At 28.6% G+C, this 12,367-nt stretch overlaps 1 non-coding gene across 1 annotated transcript; it reads right to left on the bottom strand.

Annotated features, from left to right (window-relative positions):
* Positions 1-2,516: 2,516 nt before the first annotated feature.
* On the bottom strand, positions 2,517-2,633 carry LOC129307514 (U5 spliceosomal RNA). The gene has a single exon (XR_008592407.1). It is a non-coding gene; the product is annotated as a U5 spliceosomal RNA (small nuclear RNA).
* Positions 2,634-12,367: the final 9,734 nt, after the last annotated feature.

Raw genomic sequence — 12,367 nt, 5'->3', positions numbered from 1 at the left:
GTCACATAAATTCCTGACTTCACTAGGGGCATAGACGTCCCATTCAAGCATGGCATGTATGACAGAGATCATACCAATCACATAACACTCGAAGTTGTAGATGAAGTACTCCACCATGGCGTGATTAGCACGACCGTCATGGATTTTTATTTGAGGTACTTCTTTTGCACAAGAGTGGTCATTATTTTTATAAATATATACTAATCTGTTTGATTTATTAATTTTAGGTTTCTCTATCATACACTTGTCGTGCCCCGCAACCTTACTAGGATATTTGCCTTCATTTGTCCTTATGACATTGCTGCTTTCCATGACATTCGAGACTCTGATCGTGAAGATCAAGCAAAGCGGTTGTGCGATTAATTCAAAGCCAGGACTACTAAAAAGGGGGGAGGTTATTCTTGATACCTTACATACAAGGGTTAGTTATTTGTTATATTTAATGTGTTTTCTCAATTATATTAACTATTTCAATTTGTTATATATTCTTTACAATTGTTAATTATTTTAGGGATCATTGGATGCTGATTGCCCTTGATCCGGCTGAAGAAACATATGAGAAATTGGCCATCTATTACTTGTGTTCTGTTGGCAGACAACTGGATAATCGCAAAGATATGATAGAATTAATCAATAAGTAAGTGCATTAATTAAGTTCATACTTGTGTTTTTTGATATTTCAAACTTACCAACTTCTATGTTTTTAAGGCTGTGTTTTTGTACCACATAGATGAATCTTTAACTGTCTTTAGGGTTAAACCATTTGACCAATTGTTTACATGGACAGTAATAAGGGTACATGTTTAAACATTAATTGTTCAAGTATTTATTAATGATTATTCAATAATTTAATATATTTTGTTTGTTTTGTTTTTAAAGTGCCTGCGTCAAAGACCAGATTCAGTGGACTGTGGATATTGCGTGATGAGATTCATTAGGGACATCATCACTCACGCCAAGACTTCAATCCCTACTAAGGTTCATATTTAATTTAAATATACGTTTTATATATGGCAAAATTTCATTAGTTAGCTAATTAACTTTGATATGGTTATAATTTAAATTGCAGTATTATGATGATGCTTATTGTGAAGAATTTGGGGATGCTCACATCAATGAAGTGGTGGAAGAGTGGTGCCAACATATATTTCAACTTTGGATCATGCAAAATTCACGCATTTAGTGAGTGCACATTTGGAGCTTGAAGGTAAAAAGAATGTGGCTTAGGATACAATTGTTGTTTCATTTTTTAGGATAGAATTATGATTTAGGATTAAGATTTACAACTTTTTTGTTTATAATTAATGTGACTGTGTATATATGCGTATATATATATATGTACATGTTCTTTTAATTCTGAAAGAATGTTGATGATGATAATATATATTTGTTGGATTGTCTGGATTATGAAATAATGTCAATTCTATTGCAGGGGGCTGCTTAAACGCAGCTACCATATAAAAAAAATTCTACAACATACTTGATGGTTATTTTGATAACCGTCAAATATGTTAATATATTTGACGGTTATTCAGTATAACCGTCAAATATTTATGTATATATTTGACGGTTTAAACTTCTAACCGTCAAATATGGCGTTGTTTTTTCAGTCAAAGTAAGTTCTTGTACCTTATACTTGACAGTTATTTAGAACCGTCAAGTATAATATCACATATTTGACAGTTAAAATAACCGTCAAGTATATGAAGCTGCATAAATGACGGTGTCTTATTTGACAATTTTTAACCGTCAAATATAAGTGAAAACAACTGTCAAATATGCATAATTCTGTAGCAGTGTCAGTCTCGGATTCTTGGAATGTTCTAACAACCTCGACGTGTCCGCTTGTGGCAAATTGTTGTAGATGTTGACTGTCAACAAGTTGATCGCTTTTGTTGTTGAGGTTGTCATTGTAAGAACAAGGACTAGGAAAAGAAGGGCTGATGAGCGCATGATCGATACCTTATTTTCAGCTTGAGATGATGATTGTTGAGCGTCTCTTTTGATTTTCATAATTCTTTGTTCTTGTTTCACTATGTGTGTGTGTGTATTCTGGGAGATATTAATACTGAATTACTTATTACATAGTACTTCTTCTATCCCAAATTATAAGATGCTTTTAGGAAAAGTTCAGTACCCCAAAATATAAAACACTTTAACAAAAATAAGGTTTCATTAATGATACTTTTTCAATATTACCTTTACCACATTTTTTCTTTCTTCAATGTTCTTTTATTAATGGAATATTAAATGAAAGGCATTTTTAAAAGTTTATACTTTTGTCTTGAAAAAATAAAGTTGTAAAGTATATTTAATGAGTTTTATTGGTATGTAAGATTTTGTCTAAAAGTTTTTATAATTTAAAACGGAGGGAGCAATAGTTAGATCTTAGTGAAGAAGGAAAGGAATTAATAATAATGATTAACATTGATTTAATTGATTCCCTATTAATGTTACGTTAATTTAGATTTGATTGTTGCTAATTAGAATTTCGTTTTTTTCTTTTCTTTTTGTGAAGTTCTTAGTGAAAAAAGCTCCTCCGAAAATAGGCCAATGACGCTTTACGTGGCGAACACACTGTATCTTTTAGTAAAAGGCGAAAAAATAGTTCGCTTGGTGCACATCCCACGGCTCTGTAATTAGCATTTTGTAGTTAATGGAAGGGTTTGAGGGAGAATGTATTTAGATGATTGCGTTAATTACTTCCCTAATGATTTGCCTCCAGGAAATGCATTAAAAACTTATTTGAATATTTCTTAGGGAACACATTTCATGCTCATTAGTGCTCATCGTCAATCAAGATTGTATTGATTAATTTTATATTTATATTCTAAATAAATTTTTATCATAATATACATAGAATCTAAAATAAAGAAAATTTCATAATTGTAGCTGTTTGAGAAAATAAATTTATCATCTAATAAATTGCTGTTTAAAAAAGTTAAATATAAACCATTTAAATTAAATTTAAACTAATCTCTTATCACGTGTTTTTCATTATTAAGACTGTGTTTGATTCGAGGGGAGGGGAGAAAATGAAAGGGAAGAGAGGAGAGGGGAGGGGAGGGGAGGGGAGGGGAGGGATGGATTCTCCCAATTTGGAGGGGAGGGGAGGAAAAATTTAAAAAAAAATTGAAAATTTTCTCTCGCCTCCCCTCCCCTTCCGCCCAACCGAACAGGCCCTAAATGTAGACTCCTTTTTAAATACCACCTCTTCGACCTACCTTCATCCAACCCATAATTGTTCTTAAACCTTTAGTTGGATTGTATGTTATTTGTATTGAAAGGTAAAATAATCCATAAGAAAATTCTCTCATCATCTTATTTCCATTTCCTCTCCATGTATCTTATTTCCTGGTTGGTTAATTTCATAACAGTATGACTTCAATATTTCTCAATTATAATGGACAGTATCAGCAATTCTTTAATTTTCAAGTCAGATTAAAATTTATTTATAATTTCTAATCATAATAAATTGATCAACTTAAATGTATTGAGTTTAGAAATTCATTATCGGAATTATTTGTGGCCATAATTATTACTAATTCAAGATTAATATGATGCATGGCTTCATTAAGTTGGTTCTTTTTTAATAAATTAATATTTGTAGGAAGCTCTTGAGGACTAAATTGCATGATTAGCTGATTATTCGGAATGAAATTATTTTATGTAAGTAATTAATTCTTTTATCACAAAAGTGCAATTTATTCCAATATTAAATTTAAACTGGTTAGCTATTAAAAACCGGGAACCGGATCGGATCTTCTCGACGTCCAAATTCTCAAGGTCCTTCATCCGCATCTAGGAATATTGTCCATTTAAATAATCAAAAAGCCCGCAATGCGCCTCATCCAAGGCTTTCAATGTTCAATTAAAACTTTTTCTCCTATGTTGTTAAAAAACAATAATATAACTTTCTGTTCTTTAAATTTATTTGAGTTATTTATTTTATTTTTTAAGTTTAATTTTTATTAATTTAGTCCCGTAAGTTTTACTTTAGTTATTAATTTGGTTTTTCTTATTTAAAAAAGAGATAATTTTATTAAAATTTGCTAACATGAATAACAGAATATTGATAGTATCTATGTAGATTAATTAAAAAAAGTATAATTATTTATGTAGGAAAAAAACATACTTTAAAATTGTTAAAAACAACATAATAAAATACAATAAGGGATTATATTGATAAAAATTAAACTAATTTGATAGTTAATTTTTTCTCATTTAATTATATATACATGCAAATTATTAATATACTTTACAAATTAGATTATTTTGAGCCTCTATTCATATTTTAAAACTTAAAAGATTCACGCATGATAACTTAAGAAAATATAAGCAATCAAATTGATAAAAACTAAACTTAATGGACCAAATCTATTGTTGAACTTTGATTTTGATGACTACAAAATGGAGAAACTTTTATTTTTTGTAGAAATTTTAATTTGTGCTTAACAGCTATTAAGGTAATTGGTCTATATGCTTAAGCTTTGTCATCTTACCCAAAGCTTTAAGTGTCTTTAAATTTATTATTGGGATAAGTATTTAATTTATCTCAAATTCTTTCTTGAATCAATCTTGAGCTTTGAAAAGGTTTTAGTTTGAGTGTGATTATGTTATTAAATCTTGGAGTTTATGCTTTAAAGTAAGAGTTTATGAAATATTTGGTTTTAACCTTCAATCAGTGTTTTCTCTATATCTTTTAATATACAATTCCATTTAATGTAAAAATTATTTCATTTTAAATTAGACTTGTAAAGCTTTCTAAAAAACTATATTTCACACAAAAAAGATTCTATATGAAATTGTTATGATTTTTCAAAATTGGTTCTTGAAGCTTTCAGAGCTAATAATATATGTTCTTGACCTTTGCTCTCATTTTCTATTATATCTCGTAAATAACTTTGAATTTTTTACTGGGTCTTATTTCATTAAAAACTAGACTTCTAGAGCTTTTCAACCATAAGTCATTTTCCTAATTTGGATGTAAATTAAAAGAGTTATGGTTTTTAGAAGTTGACCCATGTTTTCCGCTCTTCATACCAGTAGTAATCGTTTATACTTGTATATTATATTCATGTTCATGTTTATGCTAGTAAGAACCTCTTCATACAGGTATTAAATGTTTTCATACTGGTATGAATTGCTTCATACTTCATACCAATATGAAATCTATTTTGAACAATGTTTTTCTACGAGAGTCTTCCTACATGTATCCCTTATACTCTTATGAAACTCAAACCTATTCCTCGCCAAAATATTCATACTCATACCACTATTAATCCCTTCCTTGCTATATGAACTTGCAGATTTTTACTATTTTTTACATACCAAAACAGAGCTTCCTTTGATCAATCAAATCTCACTCAAACCATAATTCTTTCAGCTTCTATAAATTGTATTCTTTCTCTTACCAATCTAAAAATCTTTTCAACACAACCTCATATTAAATTAAATTAAATTCTTATTCAAGCGTTGGATTATTCTTCACATTAGTACCAACCTTTTCATACCTATGTCAAATGTTTTCATACCCCTGTAAAATTTTACATACCCATATCAAGTGTATCCAAACATCATCTTTTACAATATGTTCACTTTAGTATGAGCTGCTTAATACCTAAATGAATTTCAAGCTCTCTCACTCATCCTCATATCAATACTAATGTCTTAATATCAACTTATAGCCATTAGCTTTGTTTTTTTTTTCATATCATTAACAGAACAATCTAAAACTCACTTAAATGCCAATTCTTTTAGCTTCTTTGAGTCATGTGTTCACTCTTAAACACAACTACTAGTCAGATTAAACTCTTAAGTAATTCTTTGATTATTCTTCATACCGATATATATTTTGCTCTACTGTTATCAAGCTTCTATATCTATTGTCAGAGCATTTAACTATGAGTCAGATTAAACTCTTAAGCAATTCTTTGATTATTCTTCATACCCATATATATTTTGCTCTACCATTATCAAGCTTTTATATCTATTGTCAGAGCATTTAATGCATATAGCTATTACTTTTTTAAGTTGATATTAACACGAAAACCCATTTGAAAGTGCTATTATATTGGGATAATCAATGTGAGAACTCAAAATAATGAAGATGAAGACTCTAAAGGCTAATTTATGAGTCTAACGGATTTATTTCAAGGATCAATTATAAATATGACTCATTTATGAAGCGGAAGAAAAAAGAGAAGTTACTAAGCCTACTACACGCATTCATTTTCTAACTACCTTCTACTGATACATACATTATTTTGAGAGCGTCATTGATTATATATTCACTCTAAGAATTTTATTACAATAGTGATTCATTATTAAATTCACTTTGTTCATCTCTGCTTTTCACTACTTAAAATAAAGTAACTTAAGCTCAAAGAGTTTAAGGAGATTTGTAATCACATCTACAAGGGAGAGATAAATAGACTTGTAAGTCTGAGATATTGTAAGTAGCTTCATAAATGTTCGGATCGAACTTGTGAGACTTTTGTAAAGAAGAGTAATACAGATATTAAATCTGAGATTGTACTATGGCTTCACAAGTACCCAAATCAAACTTACAGTTATAATGAAAAATCTTAGAAGGTTTCTAGAAACTAGACATAGGCCAAGTGGGTTAGGTTGAACTAGAATAAATTATATTTGCAAAGCTTCTCGTCCCTACTCTCAACTCTATTTTGTGACATTGTTTTCATTTTATCTTTATATTTGCTTCAATTGCTTTATTTTTTTCAATAACACAATTCACCTTCCTCTTGGATAGATTTTATATTTATAATTGAGACAAACTTAAGAAATTGAGATGTTTCATTATCTCTTGTTAAAAAATATCTTTTAATGTCATCTTTATTAAAAAAAAAAAAAGTTGGTACTGGGCAGCATTCAATGAATCAACATAATTTCAAAGGGAAAAAACTAATCTAACCTTTCAAGAGAAAAAATGTAATAAAATTGAGGGAAAATATGATGGAAAAATTTGAAGTGGGGGCCCTTAATCAGACATAATGAAAAAGAAGATCCATGAATTTTTAAAATTTCATTGAAGAATCTATACGGATTTTTGTTTGAATTTGTGATGAAAATGATAAAATTTTCCTCATTTAAATGAACAATATAAATGACTTGTTCATTCTCATACTTTATATTATTTATTTCTTTACTTTACTTATTTATAGCTCTAGTTTTATTTGATTTCATTCCATGTAATAGCTTCATGATAAGATAATTTGTTCATTTCTATATTGTATATTGTTTATTTACTTGCGGAATGTTATTTGTTTCCCTATTTCAATTGTTTATAGCCTTGAAATGAAATCAAGTAAAAGCATGACTATAAATAAGTAAAGTTGAGAAACAAACATTTCATAAGTAAATAAACAATATACAATATGAGAATGAACAAGTCATTTATGTTGTTTATTTAAATAAAAATAATTTTATCATTTTTATTATAAATTCAAATAAAATCCATATGATACTTTAATAAAATTTTAAAAATTTAAGAATTCTCTTTTTTATTATTTCTTATCAAGAGTTCCTCCTGAAATTTTTCCAAATATAAAACCTTTCAATGATTACCTTTGTTAACGATGTTCCTGTCGACTGTGTTACTTTTTAACAAGAGGATAGGCTTCATATAGCCTAATGATGGCTGCCTCGTAAATTCTTCAAGCCTTGCCTTCGCCTGCTTTATCTGCTGAGCTATCTCCGGAAGTGACAGCTTTCACTCGGTGAGTTTCACTAAAATCACTTGTGCTTGCCCCTTCTACTTAAAAAATAATAATAATAATAATAAATAAATAAATAAGTTACTTTATTTTATGTTAATAATTTAATAAATTTAACTTTGTAAATCCAAACATATTTTATTATATTACATAAATAATAATGTTAATGAATTTGATTGTCATACATTGATAATAATCATTTTTAATCAATCCAATCAAATTGGAGTTTTGAAAGTTTTAAAGGATATATTTGAATGAAATTAATTTTAAACATTAGGAATTTGTAAATATTGTAATATAGTTCATTAAGAAAATAATTAAAATTAATGTTATTGAATGGGGACTAGAATTTAATTTTCATCCGATCAAATGGATCTGCATTTACAAAATTCCAGGCTGTTATGAAAATAAAAGTAATATAAAATACTCAATAAGAGTAAAAAATTATATAAAAGAGAAAGAGAAATAAAGAAGAGAAATAGAAGAAAATACTTTCAAGGTACCAAACAAATAGTACATGCCTATATTTATAGAATTTTTTACAAGTACATGCATATATTTATGTATATAATGTCTTACAATTCATAATGTGTAATGTCAGATGGTAGAACGCAATCATACAAGTTTCATGAATGTAAGTATATAGGGGAAGAAAATAACAAGAATTGCAGTATATAAAAAGGGAGATGCATGGACATCCACACAAATATTATATTCATAACATTCTCTTTTAAATGTTCATGACTAAATATTCCAACACTGTACTGTTTTCTCTCTGTGTAACTGAATGCTCTCTGTAAAGTTGATAATTTAAGTCAAGTTTGATGGGTCAGCTTAAATCCACTTGAAAAATTTAGGACTAAGTTTGATTTTTTAATGTTTGGCCTTATTTGGGTGGGCCCAAAAAAATCTGAAAAAATTCTGACCAAGCCTAATTGAATTTCGGTTTGGCTTGAATATTCGAACAAAAAAAAATTTTTTAAAAATATATAAAATATAATAAATATTAATTAATTCTTTAAGTTTTATGTCAATTTAGACCAAAATATTATATATTTAAGTGTATTACTATAGTTATTTTTTAAAAAATTGAAAATATTTATATTTATATTTTTTTATTTTTTAATCAATAAAATATCTCAAGTAATATTTAAAATATATTTTAATATTAATTTTTATATTTTAAGATCCAAAGTTTAAAAAAACACTTTTTTAGTCTTATACATTATTTGTGTATTCAAAAAATATTATTTATAAAATAAGATAATTAATTTTAAAATCAAAATTTAATTAAAAAAATTTTAAAAATAAAATTTTAACATGTATGAATTTCTAACTCTACTACTAGATAAGCATAATAAATAGAATAATATTATTATATAATTATTTTGTTATGGTCCACAGGAAACTTGATTAAAAATTAAGAATAAATTAGAGTAAAAACTCGTTGTATGTAAGGGTTAAATAATATAAAAAGTTAAAAAAATTATAAAAAAATATTTTACTTATTATTAAATAATTTTTTATATAATCTAATGATGCCTATTTTTTTCATGTTATTAAAAACAAAAAGTACAGTTTATTAAAAAGTTATTAAAAATATTGAACTAATTGGGATAATAATTTTAAGTTAATAATATAACTATAATTGAATTGAGATCAACTGAATCATAATTAAAATAATATAATTTAATTAAAATATATAAAATTTTTATATATGACTATGATAAGAACAATATTTAAACAACTAAGATATTAATTTATAAACAAAGGAAATATTCATGAATAAATTATACATAATACAATAAAACAGTAATAGAACTACTTAAGTACAAAGTTGATAAGTTATTATTTTTTATTTTATACTTTTAACGTTAAAATAATATTTTATATTTAACATAATTATTTAAAAATTAAAATTGGCTCAAAAAATAAAGAAAAAATATTTTAAAAAAATTTCAGGTATTCGAGCCAGCCCGAATTAGCCAGAAACCTGAAGGTGTTAGGACCAGGCTTCTCTATATGGCTTTTTTAGAAAGGGTATGATATTTTAAGTCCAATCCAAATAAACTTGGCTCGAATTGCCCAACTTGAATAAACTCAATCTCCCTGAATTACTGACTATAGCTCTTAGTAATGAATTTTCTTGTGCTGGAAGTTGGTGGACCGATGACAGAAGAAGATAATCTCTGTGTCGAAGCAAGCGGAAGATTAAGGATGCACGGTGATTGGATTGTTTCAAATGGTTTGATGAATCTGAAGTAAAAATAAAGCTAAAATAAGTTTGCAGATATTGAGGTCCGTGGAGCTTAAATGACTGCTCGGTGAAGAGAGAAAATATTGATGGAAGAGAAGGGACAACCCACTTGGAACAGAATGTGGGCAAGCTTATAATCACTTGCAGGAGCCAAAGCAACTTAAACGGTTGCAGGTCATAAAGCTAAGAAATACAATTACCATAATGTCCATATTAGTTTTAAATAGGATAATTGATTACATTTATGTTTTGTGACTTGGAATCTCAATCGGTATACTCATATTGAATATTTCAGCCTATTATAATTATTCAATGAGACTCAATCCATTTTAAAATAGTGCTTAATATAACATAAAGATTAGTTGGTTAGAATTTGTAATTGATTAATGCAAATTCACGAATACTCCAACAGGATAAACCTAATCTTGATGAGGTGGAAGCAGAGAAGCGATGGAGATCGTACAGCCAGGCGCAGAAGCGCACCAAGGTGAATAATGTGAATTGGAGTGAGTAGAGTGCCGAAACTTCAAAGGAGAAGAGAAGTATAAAGGATAGAGTTAAGGTTGTGGAACGTAAGAGAGGTAATTGGATGATCCCTGAGTTTGTTATTACTGTGGGGGAAAAGGAACGATTGCGAAAACCTTTCCTATTATTCTTCATAGTCAAATTGCAGTATCTGAGACTTGAGGAATGATTTTTAATGGTAAGTTTTTCAAGTAGTGAAGATTATGAGCTGGCGGTAAGTGGTGGACTGTGGATGCCCTAGCGAAGTGAGGACCAAGAGTCAAGAAATGTGAGATCATTTAATTTAAAAATTAATAACTTCTTAAAATAATAATTTAAATAATTAAAAATAATAATTACATTAGGACTAAACTTATAATAATATAAGTAGATTGATCATCATTTTTCTTTGAGAAAACATAATCTTTGGTATTTGTAATTTTTATTGGATTTTGCTTTTAGTACCTATGATTTTTTTTTATTTTTTCAATCTCTATAGGGGTTAAAACCACTAAAAAATTATAAGGATATAAAGAACAAAGATCGCCTATTCTTTTTAAAACTATAAGGACTAAAAATAATTAAAAAAACTATGGAACTAAAAGCAAAACTAAATGAAATTATAAAGACCAACGATTATATTTTCCTTTTTTTCTTTTTAAAGCATTATATTGAACATGCTAATATGGTCTTTTATGTAAATATGTTCTTCATATTTTATTTCAATCATTAAAACATTATATATCTAATAAATTTATGATCCCAAATATTTTTTATTTAGTTTAAAGGATGCAAAATATAAAAATTATAGGATGTAAAATTACAAAATTTATATATCTGACTTGTAATTTATCCCAGAGTGAGAGGGTATATTTACCCACCCTCACTCAAATGTGGCTCCACCACTTGTGGATGCTGTTTGACCACACTGCTTGACTATAAGGAAGTTGTGTCCTAACTTTGATCCGATTAAAGCAACTATTGATAAGGTGCTGTGGGTAAGATTTTTGGATCTACCATAGGAGTACTATGGTGAGGAAATTCTAACTCTTATACGTGGGAGATAAAATTGGCAAAATAGTGAAGTGTCCTTGCATAGTGCATACTAGCACTACTATAAAAAAAAACAAAATTATTTGCACTCAAATTGTGAATTTAAAGGCCCTAGCCCAACTCAACTTAATTGGCTTTAAAATAATTATATAAAAAAATAGAATATTTATGACGTCTTAGCCATTAAGTCAAGACCATCATCCATGATGAGTGAACATGATGGAGAAAGTGCTTCCTAAATTTAAGGAAAGTGGCAAACATGGGGCTTTGGCACCAAGCCAAGATCATCTATAAATAGAGGAGCTCTCTCTTAACAATCATCATCAGCATCAACAAACTACCAATCTCAGATTCTGCGTCTGTTATTTTATTTTGCTTTTTATCATGTAGCTTTAGTCTTTATTTTTCATTGTACGTCCGGTATAGCCCGCCACCCTTTTCTTGAATTAATGCATCTCTACTTTTCTACATCTACATTAGTGTTCTTCACTTTGCATTCTCACATCCGAGTGAACTGTGGTAAGGGAGCCCGGGTTCCCCGCATTTGATTAGAAGTCAGGTTTTTCCATCCTCTTGAGACCCTACATCTCTGGCACGCCTCACAACACCATGCCTTGATTGTTTGGTTTTTACAAATAATTTTTGGCATGCCCAGTGGGACTCGTGTGAAAGAAATGCCTAGGACACATAAGGATCAATACGTTATTGAGAAGAATAGACCTGACTCTTACGACTCAGAGAATGTGGCTGTACACGCAGAATATGAAGTACGAGCTAACGAGAGGCAAAAAACTCTATTGCAAACTTTGAAGGAGGG

Source organism: Prosopis cineraria, unplaced genomic scaffold, assembly GCF_029017545.1.
Source record: "Prosopis cineraria cultivar Desert tree isolate PC_DT_omini unplaced genomic scaffold, ASM2901754v1 PC3, whole genome shotgun sequence".
In the NCBI taxonomy this organism is placed as follows: Eukaryota; Viridiplantae; Streptophyta; class Magnoliopsida; order Fabales; family Fabaceae; genus Prosopis; species Prosopis cineraria.
Note: the sequence above shows the minus strand (reverse complement) of the source record. Positions and strands in the feature narration are given on the sequence as shown.